The sequence below is a fragment of the Mus caroli genome, chromosome 6 (genome assembly GCF_900094665.2).
Source record: "Mus caroli chromosome 6, CAROLI_EIJ_v1.1, whole genome shotgun sequence".
NCBI classification, from domain to species: Eukaryota; Metazoa; Chordata; class Mammalia; order Rodentia; family Muridae; genus Mus; species Mus caroli.
Window position 1 is genome coordinate 86,565,508 of NC_034575.1, and position 488 is coordinate 86,565,995.

The window sequence follows — 488 nt, forward strand, 5'->3', positions numbered from 1 at the left end:
AACAGTGGGCCCTGTGGTTGGCTCTTCATCCCATGGAACCTTCTTGGGAACCATTTGAAATGAGTCTATATGTCCAGGGCCTGGAAAGTCCTACCTGTTGGCTGCCTTGACTGTGGAGACCTTCCACTCTGCTGACTGACCCCTTGCTGGGACACCAGGCAAGCCCTACACTGAGGCAGAGCCTTTGCACCTGCAGGGGCTGGAAGCTGACTAGTACAGTGTCCCTAAGCCAGACCACAGGGACAGCCACTGTGCAGGAAAGGTCTCCAGGAAAGCAAGGTGACTTTCCACAGGCCGTTCCATCTCCTCCCCAACAGGCCTGATTGGAACTGAGCAGTACACAGGGCAAAACCCTACAAGTGGCTACATAATGTCAGTTAAATAAGGCTTCTAGATCTTACCAGAATGGTCTGGAAGGAAAACTGAGATGGCTACAGGTCAGGGCCTTCCTGAGAAGCTGAGGTTCTCCATGAATCTGCAGTGAAGTG